This window comes from Macrotis lagotis, chromosome X (assembly GCF_037893015.1).
Source record: "Macrotis lagotis isolate mMagLag1 chromosome X, bilby.v1.9.chrom.fasta, whole genome shotgun sequence".
NCBI lineage: Eukaryota > Metazoa > Chordata > Mammalia > Peramelemorphia > Peramelidae > Macrotis > Macrotis lagotis.
In genome coordinates, this window is record NC_133666.1 from 174,322,844 (window position 1) to 174,343,280 (window position 20,437).

Consider the following 20,437-nt stretch of genomic DNA (forward strand, 5'->3'; position numbering starts at 1 on the left):
GAACATGAGAGAATGAAAGCAGAAAAATACATATAATGAATACAGAGAATGTCAAATAGTCCATTTGAATTGGAAGTGATTGTTAGGAATCTAGTTGAAGAGACACACATATGAAACACTTATAAACACTTTATAAGAACAAGAAAAGTTTTGGGGAAAATTAGATGTATGGATTGGAATAACTACAAAATGTCAATGAAGGATTAAAGAACTTAAATACAGACAGGTAGAGAGGAGATGGGAAGGTGTTCCAGGAAGTAGAGACTAATAGATAAATGGGAGAACAAAGCATTCGAAGCAGAGAATATAACTTGGTAATAGGATACACTGTGAGATAGGTAGTAAGGAGATAATCCTTTTACTAATTAGAAGTAAGTTTGATATTAGAAGGCTTAGAAAATAAGGTTAGGGGCAGCTAGGTGGCACAGGGGATAGAGCATTGGCCCTGGATTCAGGAGTACCTGAGTTCAAATCTGGCCTCAGACACTTAATACTCACCTAGCTGTGTGGCCTTGGGCAAGCCACTTAACCCCATTTGCCCTGAAAAAAGAAAACAAGGTTAGACAAATAAGACAGGGAAAATAATAAAGAGGAGGTTTGAACTAATATTTAAGGAGTGAGGAATCATTTTAAATTTATGAGGACAGGAGTACCAGTGATTAATCTGGCAACAATATTTAGAGTGGATTGAAGAAGAGAAATAAGAAGGAGAAAGATGAGAAAGGAAATTATTATTTAAATAACCAGGCATGAGGTCCAGGATCATAGTAGCATCACAGACTTAAAATTAGAATGGGCCTTCCTTTGGAGAGTATCTGGTTGGGGCCTCCCTCCCTTGCCATTTTATAGATGAGAAAACTGATTTAAGGATATAGGTATACAGATGCAGATATAGATATCTCAGAGAATTATTAGAAACATGAGAAAGTCCCATCTTCTTTAATGGGCTCCAAGTACTTCCAGGATGACCTGTTGTTTATAAGAGATTAATATTAAATACTTGTGAGTTCAAGCTTAATTGAATATTAAAAACCAGATTTCTTCCTCTTTTCATTCTACAAGCAATAGCAAATTAGATCTGAGTTTCCAAGTTACTAAGATAAAAAGCTAAATTTTTTTGATGATCCTACAATATGGGAGTTATAGTGGAATGAGCATTGCCTCTGAAGTCAGAGGAACTGGCATTGAATCCTAGATCTGAAGTTGGATCCCAGGAAAAGTTATTTAACCTCCACATGCCTCAATTTCCTCATTTATGTGATGAGAGGACTGTCTAAAGTGTTTCTTAAGTCTATTCAATCCCCAGATATTTCATCCTAATCTGTTTTTTGCCTGCTGCTCTAACATGAATGAGAACCAATATTCATGGAGATGAAACTATAAACATTCATCATAAAATAACCTTATAAAGCCATGTATCACTTTGTGTTTCCTTCTTTAGCATCATCTCATTTTATAATATTTATAACACACTGAGTTTTCTTTTAAAAGATTTACATGCCATTTACTTTATGGAAGACTAATTTTTCTACTGCCACCTAGTGGTAAAAAACCTAAAACAATGAATAAAAGAAGGTGCTTTGGGTTTAGGCCCTTTGATAGGAAAACATTTTATAAAGATAAAAACATATATAAAGATATAAAGAGATAGTAAAAGTAGTGAATAATGAAGATTATGAAACAGAAAGACTAACTATTCAATAGCCTACTAATTTAGAATAGTTTAAGTGTATGCAATATAATTCAGCTGCTATGGTAAAAATATCAGCCAATACATTAATACTGGGGTCATTATTTTCTAGAACATTTGTTTCTTATGATAGGGATATTTTATTTGTTTTCCAGTTATATAAATAAGTTTCCAGTTATCATGTTTTGGTATGGTCTTGGATGTTACACTTTCCCCCAACCCTCCTTTCTCTCTATCTCCTGAGAGAAGGCAATCTGATAATCTTTACATTGTTTCCATGCTATACAATGATCAAAATTGAATGTGTTGAGGGGCAGAACCAAGATGGAAGCAGGAGACAAACCTCTCCTAGGTGCTCTCTCCAAAATATTTCAAAAATCTTAAAATTATTACTCTAACTAAATTTTCGAGAAACAGAACCCACAGAAAGATTCAGTAAGGCAATTCTCCAGCCCAAGGTAACCTGGAAAATAGTGGGAAAACTGTTCCTTGGGATTAGAGGGATGGCCTGCCAAAGTGAAGAAACTTCAGCTTCCCAGGAACAGCACCAGGGCATCTGAGAGCTGTGGCTCCTGGCAGCAGAAGCAGTTTCCTGACTTGTACCCCAGGGAGCACAAAGCACAACTTGGAAGAACAGCAGGGAGACCTCTGCCAGAGAGAGTGCAAAGTCCAGGCCCTCAGCTGGTTGCAGCACTCAGTGCTGCCATAGCACTCAGAGTGCCCATATCCAGGAAATGGAAGCAGGCTCAAGGAGCTGGCATGCAGGAGCCTCTAGGCAGCTGTGCTCTGAGTGCTCAGTCCACCGTAGGTAAGAGAGTGGAGAGAGACTTCATGGCAGAGGGGTACGTTTGGGATCATTCACAGACCAGGAGAGCAGTCAGAGCCTCACACACTGAAGTCCTTGTTGGGGTGTCTCAATAAAACTTGAAAGCTTGGGAAGCACCCCAAAACCAGGCATAGGCTGGGGAAATGAGTAAACAGAAAAAAAAAAAAAGGAACCTGACCACTGACAAATACTTTGTCTATGATCCAATGAGGATCAAAATACTCAATGTGAAGATAAGGAAGTACAAGCTTCTGCATCTAAAGACTCCAAGAAAAATAGAAGTTGGGCTCAGGCTATGACAGAGCTCAAAAAAGATTTTGAAAATCAAGTAAGGGAGATTGAAAAAAAATTGGGAAAAGGAATGAGAGAGATGAGGGGAAAAACGAAAATGAAGTTAGCAGCTTAGTCAAGGAGATCCAAAAGATTGCTGAAGAAAATAACATGTTAAAAACCAACTTAGGTCAAATGAATAGAACAGTTCAAAAAGTTATTGAGGGGAAGAATGCTTTAAAAAAAAGAATTGGTCAAATGGAAAAGGAGATGAGAAAGCTCTGTGAGGAAAACAAATCCTTCAAATGTAGAATGGAGCTAAAGGAAGCTGATGATTTTACAAGAAATCAAGACACAACAGTTCAACACCAAAAATTGAAAAATTAGAAGAAAATGTGAAACATCTCATTGAAAAAAACAACTGATCTGGAAAACAGATTCAGGAAAGATAATTTAAGTATTGGGATACCTGAAAATCATGATTAGGAAAAGAGCCTTGACCTCATTTTTAAAGAAGTTCTCCCGGAAAATTGCCCTGCTATCCTAGAAGCAAAGGGCAAAAGAGAAATTGAGAGAATCAATCAATTTCACCCAGAAAGAGATCCAAAAAAAACCAACAACCCAGGAATATTATAGCCAAGTTCCAGAACTTCCAAGTCAAAACAAATTACAATCAGCCAGAAAGACACAATTCAAATATCATGGAGTAGTCAGGATCACACAGGACTTAGCAGCAAATACATTAAGGGCTTGGAGGGATTGGATATAATATTCCGAAAAGCAAAAAGAGCTTGGAATGCAACTGAGAATCAACTACCCAGCAAAATTGAACATCCTGTTCCAGAGGAAAAGATGAACTTTCTTTCTTTCTTTCTTTTTTTTTTGCAAGGCAAATGGGGTTAAGTGGCTTGCCCAAGGCCACACAGATAGGTAATTATTAAGTGTCTGAGACCGGATTCGAACCCAGGTACTCCTGACTCTAGGGCCGGTGCTTTATCCACTATGCTACCTAGCCGCCCCTGGAAAAGATGAACTTTCAATGAACCAGGGGAATTTCAAATGTTCCTGTTGAAATGACCAGAGCTGAACAGAAAGTTTGACCTTAAAGTACAGGACTCAGGCGAAGCACAGAGAACAGAGAAGGGTAAATAATGAGAGACTTGATGATGATAAACTGCATGTATTCCTGCATAGAAAAATAATACTGATAATACTTTTACATTTAATAGAGTAGGTAGAAGGAGCTTTTATAGATGAAGGACAGGAGAGAGTTGAATTTGAAGATATAATATATTGTAAAAATGGGGTCAATGGCTAAAAGGGAAATGTACTGGGAGCAAGAGAAAGGAGAGGTGGAAGAGGCTAACATATTTCAAATAAAAGATTTTTTTTTTTTGCAATGAGCTTTTGCAATGATATGGAAAGGGGGAACAGTGAGGGGGAATGAGGGAATGTCACTCTCATCAGAAATGACTCAGAGAGGAAATAGCATATACACTCAATAGGGTATAGACATCTAGAGTAAAAAGGAGAAAAGGAAGACAGGGGAAAGGGGGGGGTATAGGTGACAGAGAAGGTAGATCATGGGAGAGAATTGTCAGATATAACACATTTTCTTTTTTACTTTTTGCAAGGTGCTGGGATTGGGTGACCTGTCTAGGACCACAGGGCCAGGTGGTTGCTGGGTCTCTGAGGTAGTATGTGGGCTTGGGGCCTCTTGGCCCCAGGGGTGGTGCTCTATCCATTGCACTACTCAGGTACCCTACAACACATTTTAGAAGAGGGACAGAGTGAAAGGAGAAACAAAATATAACATATGTTAGTGGGGGAGAAATGGAAGGAAAGAATTACAGTTGCTATTTCCATAGCAACTATGGAAAAATATGGAAGTAACTTTTGTGATGGATTTATTATACAGAATGTGATCCACCCATAACAGAGCTGATGGTATCAGAACACAGACTGAAAGATATTTTTTTCTCCTTCTTTTCCTTTATTTCTCATGAGGTTCTATATTTTTGAGGAGGAGGGGGTATTATGTTTACTCTTAAACAAGAATATTTTATTAATGTATAAATAAAGTCATATTATCAGAAAAAGAAAGAAAGCAGGAGGGATGGGAATTCAGGGAAGCATGGAGGGAATTTACATGAACTAGTGCTGAATGGGATGCGTGGAACCAGGAGAATGTTGTGCACCCTAATAACAACATTAGGATGATCATCATCCTTGAAGGACTTGCTCTTTCCATTGGGGCAACAATCAGGGAAAAATTTGGCTATCTGCGATGGAGAATGCCATCTGTATCCAGAGAGGGAGTTGTGGAGTTTGAACAAAGATCAAAGACTATTTACATTCAATTTAGGGAAAATAAAAAACATGTTATCTTCTTATGGAATTTTGCTGTCTCATACTTTATTATTCTTCCTTAAGAATGTGATTTCTGGGGCAGCTTGGTGATGTATTGGATAAAGCACCGGCCTTGGAGTCAGGAGTAGCTGGGTTCAAATCCGGTCTCAGACACTTAATAATTACCTAGCTGTGTGGCCTTGGGCAAGCCACTTAACCCCATTTGCCTTGTAAAAACCTAAAACAAACAAAAAAAAAGAATATGATTTCTGTCTCATCACATTCAACTTAGACCAATGCATACCATGGAAACAATGTAAAGACAATAAGACTGCCTTCTGTGGGGGGCTTGGGGGAGGGAAACAAGAATAGGGATAAATTTGTAAAACTCAAAATAAATAAAATTTTCCCAAAAAAATGAAAAGAAAGTGTTAAGAAGGGGAAAAATTGAATGTGTTGAGAGAAAAAGCATATTCCTGAGGTAGAAATAAAATATTAGAAATAGAAAATTTATGTAGTACATAAGACAACTCTTTTTTTTTAATTGAAGTTCTTTGTTTAAACTCCATAATTCTTTCTCTGGATATAGATGGTATTCGCCATTGCAGATACCCTAAGATTGTTCCTGATTAATGCACTGATGGAATGAGCAAGTCCATTAATGTTCATCATCATCCCAATCTTGCTGATAGGGTGTACATTGTTCCTCTGCTCATCTTGCTCACCATCAGTTCATGCAAGTCTTTCCAGGATTCCCTGAATTCCTATCCCTCCTGGTTTCTAATACAACAATAGTGTCCATAACATACATATATCACAATTTATTCAGCCATTCCCCAATTGAAGGACATTTACTTGATTTCCAATTCTTTACCACCACAAACAGGGCTGCTATAAATATTTTTGTACTAGTGATGTTTTTACCCTTTTTCATCATTTCTTCAGGGTTTACCAGTAGTGGTATTGCTGGATCAAAGAGTATGCACATTTTTATTGCCCTTCGGACATAATTCCAGATTTCTCTCCAGAAAGGCTGGATGAGTTTACAGCTCCACCAACAAAGTATTAGTGTCCTAGATTTCCCAAATCCCTTCCAACATTGATCACTGTCCATTTTGGTCACACTGGACAATCTGAGAGGTCTGAGGTGGTACCTCAGAGATACATTAATTTGCATTTCTCTGATCAGTAATGATTTAGAGAAATTTTTCATATGATCATGGATCTCTTTGATTTCTCATCTGTCTATTGCATTTGCATATCCTTTGACCATTTGTCATTTGGGGATACAATATTATCTTTAAAAAAACATTTTTGATAGAAGGATTTCTGGCCAAGATGGTGGAGAAAATCGGGCACTGTGAAGGTCTCTGGATCTTGCTTCATATATGATATAATCTCTTAACAGAAATTTGATTGACAAAACCCAGTAAAAGAAGCTAGGAGAACATCTATGAACAAGGTCTGTCTCCAGAGATTGTGGGTGAGCTAGAAGCAGAGAGCAGAGAACCTGCCAGGAAGGGTGAGGGTCAGACTAACCTAAGATCAGCTGCAGAGGCTTTGACTATGGGAGTTGTAGTTCAAGAGCCAACTGGGAAAGGGAGGCTTTGGTTGTGTCCTGGCAGTCTGGGGTACTCCGGCAGGGGTGGAAGGCAAATTCCAAGTTGCAGACCACGGCTGGACATGGACCTGCTGGGCTCCATACATTCATCTCAGATGAACCTTCTCCCAGAACAACCACAGAAACAGCTCAACAAATCCACCAAATCCACCCGCTGCCCCCAGGTTCAGGAGTGGGCAGCACAGCTCCCTCAGCTGAATAGGGAAATTAATTAGCTTGCCCTAGGGCATAGCCCACGTTGTTCAAGGATAACAGTATCCAGTATTACCACCCACACCCTCCAAGTCAAGGGAAAGGGCCTCAAATCAAGGTCACAAACACTAGAGAAAGTAATCAACACCCAATACTGGTCAGTGCATTTGGAGTTATTAAACTCAGTGAGAAAAACCACTAGGGATCCCAATACCAAACCTCTGTAAACCAACCCCTCCACCAACACAAGATCTTAGGAAATGAAGAAAGGCCAGTGGAAAGGGGATCCATAGAAAACTACCTAGAATATAAAGACCCTAACTCAGAGAGATCTACAACTTCTGAGAAGAATATGATTTGGTCTCCAGCCCAGAAAGACTTACTTGAAGAAATCAGGAAGGAGTTTAAAAATCAATTGGAAAATCTGAGAGAGAAAATTAACACCTTGCAGCAAGAAAACAAATCTTTGGAAAACACAATTTGTACAAATGCAAAAGGAAAATAATTCTCTCAAAACCTCAATTGGTCAAATGGAAAACTTCTTCAAAAATAGAACTGACCAATTTGAAAAGGAGTTGCAAAAGGTAAATTAAGAAAATTCTTCTCTAAAAAATGTAAAATATCTCATCGACAAAACTACTGTCCTAGAGAATAGAATCAGGAGAGACAACTAAAGAATCACTGGGCTCCCTGAAAATATTGAAGGCAAAAAAGCTTGGATTTAATGTTACAGGATTTAGTGATGGAAAATTACCCTGATATCATGAAACCAGAGGGCAAAATAGTTATTGAAAGAATACATTGACCCCTCTGGAAAGAGATCCCAAAATGAAAATTCCAGAACTATCAAAGAGAAAACCCTGCAAGCAGCCAGAAAGAAACAATTCGGATACAAAGGAACCACAGTAAGGATTACACAGGACCTGGATGCATCAAAATGAAAGGCCAGGAATGTAATAATCCAAAAAACAAGGGAGCATGGAATGCAGCGAAGTATTCACTATCCAGCAAAATTGAGCCTTCTATTCTGGGGAAAAGATGGACATTTAATAAAATAAGAGACTTCCAACTTTTCCTGATGAAAAGATCAGAGCTTAATAGAAAATTTGCGCTTCGAACAGGAGACTCAAGAAACACATGAAAAAAGTTTTAAAAAAGGGGTGGGGTGGCTAGGTGGCATACTGCATAGAATACTGGCCCTGGAGTCAGGAGTACCTGAGTTCAAATCTGGCCTCAGACACCTAATAATTACCTAGCTGTGTGTCCTTGGGCAAGCTACATAACCCCATTACCTTGAAAAAAACACCTAAAAAAAGGGGGGGGGAGGGATTACTATCCAATAAGATGAAACTGGCTATATCCCTACCTGGGAGAAAGACTCTCATAACTCTTGAGAATTATAACTCTATTAGAGAGAATATACATAGCCAGAATTGATGGACACTGATGACTTTTCTGTACTCAGACAGAATGATTTAAAAACAATACCTCCTTGAAAGGGGGGAGGCAGTAAAGAGACAGGAGGTTGGAGGAGACTGAATGGGGTAAATCTCATTACATTAAGAGGCACAAAAGACCTATTGCAATAGAGGGGAAGAAGGGAGGAGGCGAGAACTGCCTGAATCTTACTCTCATCAGATTTGGTTTAAAGGTAATATACATAGACTCAGTTAAGACACTTATCTTACCTTTCAATTATTAAAAGGGGAAAAGGGGAGGAGGGGGGGAAGGGGAACTCATAGAAGAAAGGGAAGAAAGAAGGAGCAAAGGGAAAGGGGAAAGAAAGGGGAGGTTGGATATAGAGGGGAAACACATTGAAGGTGTTGGTATTCAGAAACAAAATACTGAGGAATATGGATAAAGTGAAAAGGGGGGCAATACAAAGGGAAGATAGCATGGAAGGCAATAAAGAGTTAGTAATTATAACTTTGAATGTAAAGGGGATGAGCTCTCCCTTAAAACATAAGGGAATGGCAGGGTGGAGTGAAAACCAAAATCCTACAATATACTGCTTACAAGAAACTCATTTGAAGCAGAGAAATACATACTAGAGTAAAGGTAAAAGGTTGGAGCAAAATATATTTTGCTTCAGCTGAAGTGAAAAAAAGTAAGGATAGCAATCGTCTCAGACAAAGCAGCTTGTATAAATAGATGTTGTTAAAAGAAGAAAGGAAACTATATCCTCCTAAAAGGTACCATAGACAACAAAGTAATTTCAATACTGAATATGTATGCACCCAATGGGATAGCATCGAAATTCTTAGAGGAGTAAGTTGAAGGAGTTACAGGAAGACATAGACAGGAAAACTCTACTGGTGGGAGACCTCAACTTCCTGCTCTCGGATTTAGATAAATCTAATCATAAAATAAACAAGAAGGAGGTTAAGGAGGTAAATAGATTGTCAGAAAAGCTGGATAGGATAGACTTACGGAGGAAATTGAATGGGGATAGAAAGAAATATACATTTTTTTTCTGCAGTACATAGCACTTACATAAAAATTGACGATATACAAGTGCATAAAAACCTAAGGAAAATTGCAGAATGGCAGAAATAGTGAATACATCTTTCTCAGATGATAATAATAATGCAATAAAAATCACATGCAATCATGGGCCAGGGAGAAACAGATCTAAAACTAATTGGAAACTAAATAATCTCATTTTGAAGAATTTTAAGAATGAGTGGATCAAGCAACAAATTATAGAAAGAATAACTGATTTCATCCTAGATAATGACAATAATGAAACAACATACTGAAACTTATGGGATACAGTCAAGGTATCTGTCAGGGGATATAGTATATCTTTAAATGCTTAAGAGAATAAATTAGAATAAGAGAAAATCAAATAAATATGCAACTAAAAAGATTAGAGAAAGAACAAATGCAAAGCCCCCACTTAAATATCAAATTAGAAATACTAAAAATTAAAGAAGGAAATAATAAAACTGAAGGCAAGAAAATTTTATGCAAAAAACCAATAAAATTGATAAAACTGGTCAATTTGATTACAAAAGAAAGAAAACCAAATTACTAGTATTATAAAGGAAAAAGGTGAACTCACCGCCAATGAGGAGATTAAATAATTCAGAAATATTTTACCCAACTCTATGCAAATAAATTTGATAATCTAAGTGAAATGGATGAATATTTACAAAAATATAAGTTGCCCAAGTAAAATGAAGAGGAAATTAAATACCTAAATAACCCTATCTCAGGAAAAGAAATTCAACAAGGCACAATTGAACTCCCTAAGAAAAACTCTCCAGAGCCAGATGGATTCACAAGTGAATTCTATCAAGTATTTAAGGAATAATTGGTTCCAATTCTATAAAAACTCTTTGGGAAAATAGGTGAAGACAGAATTCTAACTCTATGACAACAATATGGTGCTGATACATAAACCAGGAAGAGTTAAAACAGAGAAAGAAAATTATAGCCCTAACTCCCTGATGAATATAGATGGAAAAATCTTAAATTAAATCTTAGCAAAATGAAATAAGTTATCACTACGATAATACATTATGACCAAGTAGGATTTATCCCAGGAATGCAAGGTTGTTTCAATATAAGGAAAACTGTAGTATAATTAACAAACCTATCAGAAATCATATGATTATATATATATATATATATATATATATATATATATCTCAATAGATGCTGAAAAAGCTTTTGACAAAATACAGCACCCATTCCTACTAAAAACACTAGAGAGTGTAGGATTAAATGGACTGTTCCTTAGAATAATAAGCTGTATCTATCTGAAACCATCAACAAGTGTCATATACAATGGGGATAGGCATTCCCAATAAGATTGGGGGGGGGGGGGGGGACAAGGATGTCCATTATCACCACTACTATTCAGTATGGTATGAGAAATGTAAGCTTCAGCAATAAGAGAAGAAAAAGAAATTGAAGGAATTAGAATTGGGAAGACTCAGAAACTTTGAAAACAATTACAAAACACTTCTCTCACAAATAAAATCAGATTTAAATAAGTGGGCAAATATCAAATACTCATGGATGGGCCAAGCTAATATAATAAAAATGACAATTCTTCCTAAATTAAACTATTTATTTAATGCCCTACCATCAAAAGGACAAAAATTATTTTAATGAGTTAGGAAAAAAACTGAAAGTAAATTCATATGGAGAAATAAAAAGTCAAGAATTTCCAGGGATTTAATGAAAAAAAAGTGCAAAAGAAGGTGGCTTAGCCCTACCAGACTTAAAATTATATTATAAAACATAAATCATCAAAACTATCCGGCATTGGCAAAGAAATAGAGTGATAGATCAGTGGAATAAACTAGAAGAAATGATTATAGTAATCTGCTATTTGACAAACCCAAAGAATCCAGCTATTGGGATAAAAACTCTCTCTTTGATAAAAAACTGTTGGGAAAATTGGAAGTTAGCATGGCAGAAATTTGGATTAGACTAACACCTCACACCCTATACCAAGGTAAGATCAAAATGGATACAGTATTTAGACATAAAAAAAATATTATAAGCAAACTAGGAGATCAAGAAATAGTTTATCTGACAGATCTATGGAAAGAGAAGCAGTTTATGACCAAGGAAGAGATGGAGAACATCATTATAAACAAACTAAACAATGTTGATTATATTAAATTAAAAAACTTTTGCACAGACAAAAAAAAATCACTGTAACCAAGATCATAAGAAATGCAATAAATTGGGAAAAAATTTTTACAACTAGTATTTCTGTCAAAGGACTCATTTCTAAAATATTCAGAGAACTGGGCCAAATAAAAAAAAATCAAGCCATTCCCAAATTGATGAATGGTCAAAGGATATGCAAAGGCAATTTACAGATGAGGAGATCAACTCTAGCCACAGTCATAGGAAAAATTGCTCTAAATCATTACTTATTAGAGAAATGCAAATTAAAGTATCTCTGAGGTACAAACTCACACCTCTCAGACTGGCCAACATGACCAGAAAGGACAATGATCAATGTTGAAAGAAATGTGGGAAATCTGGGACACTAATACATTGCTGGTGGAGCTGTGAACTCATCCAACCTTTCTGGAGAGCAGTTTGGAATTATGCCCAAGGGGCAACAAAAATGTGCATACCCTTTGATCCAGCAATACCACTACTGGGTCTATACCCTGAAGAGGTGATGAAAAAGGGTAAAAACATCACTTGTACAAAAATATTCATAGCAGCCCTGTTTGTAGTGGCAAAGAATTGGAAATTAAGTGAATGTCCTTCAATTGGGGAATGTCTTAACAAACTGTGGTATAAAACAGGAGGGATGGGAATTCAGGGAAGCCTGGAGGAATTTGCATGAACTGATGCTGAGTGAGATGAGCAGAACCAGAAGAACATTGTACACCCTAACAGCAACATGGGGGTGATGATCAACCTTGATGGACTTGCTCATTCCATCAGTGCAACAATCTGGCACAATTTTGGGATATCTGTGATAGAGAATATACCATCTGAATCCTGAGAAAGAATGGCGGAGTTTGAACAAAGACCAAAGACTATTACCTTTAATTTAAAAAAAAATCAAAACAGAACCGTTATCTTATTATGTAATTTTGCTGTCTTTTATACTTTTATATTTCTTCCTTAAGGATATGATTTCTCTCTCATCACATTCAACTTAGATCAATGTATACCATGGAAACAATGTAAAGACTAACAGACTGCCTTCGGTGGGGGGGGGGAGCAAGATTAGGGGAAAAGTTGTATAATTCAAAATAAATAAAATCTCTTATTTAAATAAATAAATAAATTGATGAATGAATAAGTAAGTAAATAAATGCCCTGAGTCAATGCCATGATTATCTTTGGTCTAAGAGAGAAATGGTCAAATGGCCACCCCTTTATTATTAAATGTGCTGGTCTTATTAATAAAATGAATAAATTACCTTAAAAAAACTACTTAAAACAATTGCCAAATTCAGCAAAGAAGCAGGATAGAAAATAAACCCACATAAATCATCAGCATTTCTGTATATGAACAATGAAGTCCAAGAACAAGGGAATAGAAAAAGAAATTCCATTTAAAGTAACTGCAGACAATATTATACATGGGCATCTACCTCCCAACACAAACCCAGAAACTGTATGAACACAATAACAAAGCACTGCTCACACAAATAAAGTCAGATCTAAATAGAAAAAAAAGTCAATTGTTCAATTTAGGTCAAGCTAAACATTAAAAATGACAATTCTACCCAAACTAAATTACATATTCAGTGCCAAACCAATGAAACCACCAAATAACTATTTTACTGAGCTAGAAAAAAATAGTAATAAAATTCATCTGGATCAACAAAACGTCAAGAATATCATGGACATTGATGAAAAAAATGTATAGGAAGATGGCCTAGCTCTACCAGAACTAAAAGTTTACCTTAAAGTGGCAGTCATCAAAACTGCCTGGTACTAGTTAAGAAATACTGGGTTAGGACAGCACCAAAGAAACAGTGGTAAATGACTACAGTAATCAGCTGCTTGACAAACTCAAAGACATTAGCTTCTAGGAGAAGAACTCACAAGCTGACAAAAATTGTTAGGAAAATTGGAAAATATTATGGCAAGAACTAGGCATAGACCTACTCTATATCCCACACTATATCAAAATAAGGTCAAAATGGGTATAGGATTTACGTGTGTGTGTGTGTGTGTGTGTGTGTGTGTGTGTGTGTGTGTGTAAGTAAAGAGTGATACCTTTGACCAATTAAGAGATCAAGAAATACTCTATATTACTACACCCAAAGGGCAACAAAAATGTGCATACCCTTTGATCCAGCAATACCTCTACTGGGTCAATTCCCTGAAGAGATGATGAAAAAGGGTAAAAACATCACTTGTACAAAAATATTCATAGCAGTCCTGTTTGTGGTGGCAAAGAATTGGAAATCAAGTGAATGTCCTTCAATTGGGGAATGGTTTAAAAAAAACTGTGGTATATGTATGTCATGGAACACTATTGTTCTATTAGAAACCAAGAGGGATGGGAATTCAGGGAAGCCTGGAAGGATTTGCATGAACTGATGCTGAGTGAGATGAGCAGAACCAGAAAAACACTGCACACCCTAACAGCAACACGGGGGCAATGATCACCTTGATGGACTTGCTCATTCCATCAGTGCAACAATCAGGGACAATTTGGGGCTGTGTGCGGTGGACAAAGAACTATTAATTTAGGGAATAAAAAAACTAATATCTTATTGTCTGATCATACTCTTATACTGTATGTTTCTTCCTTAAGGATATGATTTCTCTCTCATCATACTCAATCTGGATCAATGTACAACATGGAAACAATGTAAAGACTGATAAATTGCTTTCTGTGGGGGGTGGGGGGGTCGGGAAGGAAGTAAGATTAGGGGGAAAATTGTAAACTCAAAATAAATAAAATCTTTAATTAAAAAATAAATACTCCATATTAATCTGTTAGATCTATGCAAAGGGGAGAAATTTATGATCAGGCAAGAAATAGAGTACATTATAAATTACAAAATGGATGACTTTGATTATATTAAATAAAAAAAGTTTCTGCATTAATAAGGTCAATGCTGCCAAAATTAGAAGGAAAACAGAAAGCAGGGGAAAAAATTTCATAGCTAGAGGATCTGAAAAAGGTCTCATTTCTAAAATATATAGAGAATTGCATCAAGATTGCATAAAAGATTACAAGTCATTCCCCAACTGATAAATGATCAAAGGATATGAAGACTTTTCAAATGAAATTAAAGCTATTTATAATCAAAAGAAAGAATGCTCCAAATCATTAATGATTAGAAAAATGCAAATTAAAACAACTATAAAGGTCTACTTCACACTTATCCGATTGGTTAAGATGACAAAAAAAGGAAAAAGATTAATGTTGGAGAGAATTGGGACATTAATGCATTGTTGGTGGAGTTGTGAACTGATCCAACCATTCTGGAGAGTAATGTGGAACTATACTCAAAAAGCAATAAAATTGATCATACCCTTTGACCCAGCAATACCAATCCTAAGCCTATATCTAGAAGAAATCATAAAAAATTGGAAAAGTACCACATGTTGCAAAATATTCATAGCAGCTATTGTTATAATGACAAAAAGCTGGAAATTGAAGGGATGCCCATCAATTGAGGAATGGAAGAACAAGTTATGGTATATGAATATGGAGTACTATTGTTCTATAAGAAACCATGAATGGTCAGAACATGAACACAAAACATGGAACTAATTACAGAAACTGATGCTGAGCAAAATAAGCAGAACCAAGAGAACATTGTACACATTAACAGCAACATTGTGAGTTGATCAACCTTGATGGATGCAATTCCTCTCGCCAGTTAGGACAGCTAGAAGTACCCTAGGAGATCTGTTATGGACAATGCTATCCACATCCAGAGGAAGAAGAAAAACAAAATAAAACAAAACAAAAAGCCTTCAGAATCTGAATGGAAACTACATTCATTTTTTAGAAATTGCTCTAATGTATTTCTTTCCTATCTCATGGTTTTCTTGCTTTTCCTTTAATTGTAATTCCTCCTTCAGAAGATGACTAATCTGTAATTGTGTTAAACACAAATGTATATGTACAGTATTCACCAGACTGTTCTCTGCTCAGAGGAGGGGAGTGAGAAGGAAGGGTGGAAAGAAATTATTAAAAATATGCATTTGCATGTGGATAAATTTTGAAAAACTTTCATAACATGTAATTGGGGAATTAAAATAAAATATCAATTTAAAAAAACCTTCCTAAGACAATTCACATGGAAGCAATTCTGTTTCTTGGCATGGTGGTGGTCCCAAGTTTCACAGGGATACAACACAAAGATCAGTACAACAGCTCTAGACCTCTGGTTTGGCAGCCTAATACCTCTCGATTTCCAAGGAGGCTTTCTCTGAGCCTCCCAAACACTGAGTTAGCTTGAGGAATGTGTGTGTCAACTTCATCAAGGTGTAACATACCTGGAAAGTATACAGCTAAAGTTAGCAAACTTACAAATTCAAAATTTGTCCAGGGGCAGCCTGGTGGCACAGAGCACTGGTCCTGGAGTCAGGAGGACCTGAGTTCAAATTCGGCCTCAGATACTTAATAATTACTTAGCTGTGTGACCTTGGGCAATTCACTTAACGAGAGAGAGGGAGAGAGAGAGAGAGAGAGAGAGAGAGAGAGAGAGAGAGAGAGAGAGAGAAAAGCGGCTAGGTGGCGCAGTGGATAAAGTACCGGCCCTGGAGTCAGGAGTACCTGGGTTCAAATCTGACCTCAGACACTTAACAATTACCTAGCTGTGTGGCCTTGGGCAAGCCACTTAACCCCATTTGCCTTGCAAAAACCTAAAAAAAAAATATCTATCTCCATTTGCTGTGACCAATGGTTCCACAAATGGATGATGTGGTACTGTCTAGTGGAGAACCTCTGTTTCTTAGCATTAACTGTTAGGCCAAAATCAGTATAAACAGCAGAGAATAGATTCATACTTTGTTGCATCTGAGTCTCAGAGGTTCCATTGAGCATATCATCATTGACAAATAAAAAAATTATGCACCAATTCTCCTTCCACTTTAGTCTTGACTTTTAACCTTTTCAAAGTAAATAATTTTCTAACATACAGTAGCTGACCTTGATATGATTTTCATTCTTGTTGAAGGTATCTGACAACATCATTAAAAAAATCATTCTAAAATGCATTGGGACAGGTACACAACCTTACTTCCTTACACTGTGACCAGGAAAGCTTGAGAAGCATCTTCCACTATTCATAACTGTCCAATTGTGCTATTATGAAACCAATATACAATACTGATGAACTGGTCTGAGCAGTCAAATTTTGCCATAATTTTCCAGAAGCCTCACAACTGATAGCATCAAAGGCCTTGGTCAGATAGATAAATATTATGCACAAAACTCTGTTCTTCTCCTGGCAATTCTCCTGGAGTTACTTAGCAGCAGGGGAAATGATGATCTTCCAGGCGAAGGATAAGTCTACCAAGGAGGACTCTGGCAAGAAACCTTCCAGCAATGACTGTCACAGGAAATTCTATTTCTTTAATCTTTAGAAAGACAGACAAAGGAGGCATCCCTGAACTCCTAGGGTTAACTTCTTTTTGTCATGTAATCTAGAAAATTTCAGTCAGCTTTTGTATATATAACAGACCCCCCCCCCAGCTTAAAAATCTTAACTTGAATAGAACCAGCACCAGTTCTTTGCCACAAGACAGGAGTCTAATGGTATTCAGCACCTCTTCTTCAACTGAAAGTTCACTAAAGAGATGTTAACTTCAATCTGAGGTATATATGGTCAATAGTTTCAGTATTCATCGATGATGATCTGTTGAAAGCACTAAGGAAGTGTTTTTCTCTCCAGAATCACATCCTTATCACTACTCAATGGGGTTCATCAGCACTGAATAGCTGAAATGTACCATAGACTTTTGGTTAAAAAAAATAGCCTTCAGAACACCATAAAAGTACCTTGGATTGTTACTATCAGCATAAAACAGAATTTCATCTGTCTTCTTACTGAACCAAGAATCTTACATCTTTCTAAGGTTTTCTTATACTTTACAACTTCTATAAGTAACTGTAACCATAATTAATTTCCAAACTATTAAAGATTTACAGATTAAGCCTAAGACTTATGAGATACCCTGTATAAAGAGAATAAATACAAATAAAAAACAAAGTTGTAGAGATCAGGAAAGGCTTCACGTAGAAGGTGGGACTCAAGCTACATCTTCAAAGATAATGACAGAAGGCATTCCAAGAACAGAAAACAGTCAATGTAAAGGCAGAGATATGGGAAATGGAAGAGCCTGGATGAGGAATAGATATCATTTTAAAATAGATGACAGATTGTGGAGATAGGAGTAATGTGCAAAGAAGCTAGAAATATAGGTTGAGGTTGGATAAGGAAGGACTTCAAAAAGATTTAATTTTTATGAAAGAAGCAAAAGGGAGTCAATAGAATTGATATCAGTACAAGAATATCAGTACAAGTCTGATGCAAACAGATCTGCACTTAAGGAAAACCACTATGGCAGCAAGTATACAAAGGACTAAAGGACAACAGTTAAGGCAGGAGGTTCAATATAAACCTAAAATCTCCTTGGACAAGTAGACTTCATTCATCATATCTGTGTTTCTAGTGCTTAATTAGTGCAAGGCATGGAAGGATAAATAATTGTTGACTGATTGAAGAAATAGTTTACTACTTCTTCCCACCCTTCGACTTCATTCATCATATCTGTGTTTCTAGTGCTTAATTAGTGCAAGGCATGGAAGGATAAATATTTGTTGACTGACTTCCCACCATTCATTTTTCAGCAACCCCCCCCACCCAAAAAATGATCCTTTATGCCTTTGGTGTATTGTTTATTAACAAGTTCATATCAAATGTAAACTCACTGAGGGAAGGGACTTTCATTTTTATCTTTGCACATATAACATCTAGCACAGTGTCTTAGATGTAGAAATTACTTAATAAATACTTATTGACTGATGTATGAACAGAGAACATGGAAGAGTAAAATCTTTTTAATTGCTAGTATTAAGCCCCATTAATATACTCCACCTTTAAGAAACAGAATTGACAAAATGGTATAAAAGAACTAATAACCACTAAAGAAAAGAATTCCTTGAAAAGCCAAATTGACCAAATGGTAAAAGAAGGTACAAAATAGAACTCAAAATAGGTCAAATGGAAAAGAAAAAAAGTAAAAATCTCCCTTAAGAAAATAATTACTTAAAAATGGGAATTAAGCAAATGGAAGCTAATAACTCCATGAGACATGAAGAAACAATAAAATAAAATCAAAAGAATGATAAAAATACAAGAAAAAAGACAAGTGACCTAGAAAATAGACCCAGGAAAGATAATTTAAGAATTGCTGGACTAACTGAAAGTCAAGATCAAAGAAAGACTCTAGATATCAAATTTCAAGAAATGATCAAGAAAAATTGTCCTGATATCCTTGAACCAGGGAATTAAAAAACAGTAATGCTAAAAGGGAGGGCTAATTAAGGGAACCAGGATGAGAGAAGCAAACCACACTTTTGAGGAGACAGGATTAAAAAAGAAAAGAGAAAAGAAGAAAAGGAAGAAATTGGGATAGAAGCAAACTCACATTTAGCAATCATATCTGTGAATGTGAATGGTATGGGCTCACCCCATAAGAGAAGTATAGAGCAGAATGGATTAGAAATCAGAATCCAACAATATGTTGTTTAGAAGAAACACACTTGAAACAAAAACACACAAAGAACTAAAATAAAGGGTTGGAACAGAATATGACATGTTTTAGCTGAAGTGCAAAGGACAAAGGCAACAAACATGATTTTAGCCAAAGCAAAAGCAAAAAGAGATCTAATTAAAAGAAATTATCAGGGAAATGTCATTATGCCGAACAACAGGATATCGAAATTTTTTACTGCAAGTTCCTCTAATAAAGGCTTCATTTCTCAAGTATATACTAAGTATAGAACTGAGTCAAATTTATAAAAATAAAAGCCATTACTCAATCAATAAATGGTTAAAGGAGATAAACAGGATGTTTTCAGAAAAAAAAAATAAAAGTTACCTATAGTCATATGAAAAAATGCTCTGGACTTCCGGCCAAGATGGCGGAGAGAAGACAGGCACAATTCTAAAGTCTCCTGATCTCTTCCCCATCCATCACATGAAACAAACCTCTTAAAAGAAATCCAAACCACAAAACCCAGAAAGAAAAGCCAGAAGAAAGAACATCTACCTTAGGATTTATCTCCCCCAGCAGCTTTGGCTGAATTCGGGCTGGTGAGTCTGGGCTCAGAAGGAGGTTCAGCCCCGGATGAGCCAGATTAACAGATGAATTGGAACCAGGAGTCTGAGGGCCCGAGAGCCAGACCTGCTGGATCAGTGGTGGGGCTGGACGAAAGAGGCTTGGGCAATGGTGTTGGTGCTGTCCCCCTGGAGCTCAGGGACCAGGCTGGGGGAAAGAGTTCTGGTGCAGGAAAGCTGCAGACACCATCCTAGGCTCCTCTGGTCTGAGAAACTCTGAGCGCATGCCTCAATTGCACAGAGATCTCTCCCCAAACAAAGGCAAACTACTTCTGCCTCAGGCCCAGGTGTGTGAGCAGAAGAACTAGCCCAGCTGAGGAATGACCTCAGGCCAGGGTAAAGCCCACCATTGATTGAAGGCAAAAGAATTCAATAGTTCCAACTCCTCCCTTCAGCAAAGGGAGAAGGCCTCTCAACCAAGGTCACAGACACTCCAGAGAGGGCAACAAGCACCTCCTACTGGCCAGCCAGAGAAACTGCACACAGTAAAGCCTTTAGCAATCCCAAGCCCAGGTGAACCAGCCCTCCCCAACTCAAGGTCTTAGAATAATGAAGAAGGGTCAGCAGAAAGGTGGATCCATAGAAAAATTCCTGGAAGGGAAAGACCCCTACTCAGAGAGACTTGGAACCTCTGAGGAGAATACAATCTGCTCTCCAGCACAGAAAGACTTCCTTGAAGA

At 36.9% G+C, this 20,437-nt stretch overlaps 1 protein-coding gene across 3 annotated transcripts in view; it reads right to left on the reverse strand.

Annotated features, from left to right (window-relative positions):
- The window catches only part of FANCC (FA complementation group C), a 296,231-nt gene that overhangs the window by 86,208 nt on the left and 189,586 nt on the right, over window positions 1–20,437 (reverse strand). The window lies entirely within an intron of this gene.